Raw genomic sequence first — 522 nt, forward strand, 5'->3', positions numbered from 1 at the left:
GGCCCATCTCTTAATCAGCCTGAGCTTGCTGGTTCAGCCTGTGCCACTTTTTAGGGCTTTACCCTAAAAAACCCATCCATCCACATGCGAGAAAAGACACAGCTGGTGAAATAGCCGCCATTATCTCAGCCCAAGGGAGGTGTGCTGGTCACTGGAGTCTATAGCAGGCCATTCAGCCCGTCCTGGCATCCTGCGTTTATGGGAGGTTGTTCCAGGACTTTGTGGAAGAGCGTCCTCCAGGAGGTGGAAAGGTGATGAAGGGTCAAGTACTGACAGTGACTTGGAACAGACAGGCTCCGGTGCTCTTACTGAAGGAAGCCACATGTTGTGCTTTGCACTAATCACTTCCCTCACAATGGACTGGAAAAAAAGTGAAATTGGTTGAGCCATGGACAATGCTGGGTTGTTCTGCTGTGGGAAATCAACCAAGTGGCACTGACATATAAGCAAAGGCAACTTGGCTCTGTGAAACATGCCCAGATTTAATAGTCAGAGGCAAAATGTGACATTTACACATTAGAA

Source organism: Colobus angolensis, unplaced genomic scaffold (genome assembly GCF_000951035.1).
Source record: "Colobus angolensis palliatus isolate OR3802 unplaced genomic scaffold, Cang.pa_1.0 Scaffold9, whole genome shotgun sequence".
In the NCBI taxonomy this organism is placed as follows: domain Eukaryota; kingdom Metazoa; phylum Chordata; class Mammalia; order Primates; family Cercopithecidae; genus Colobus; species Colobus angolensis.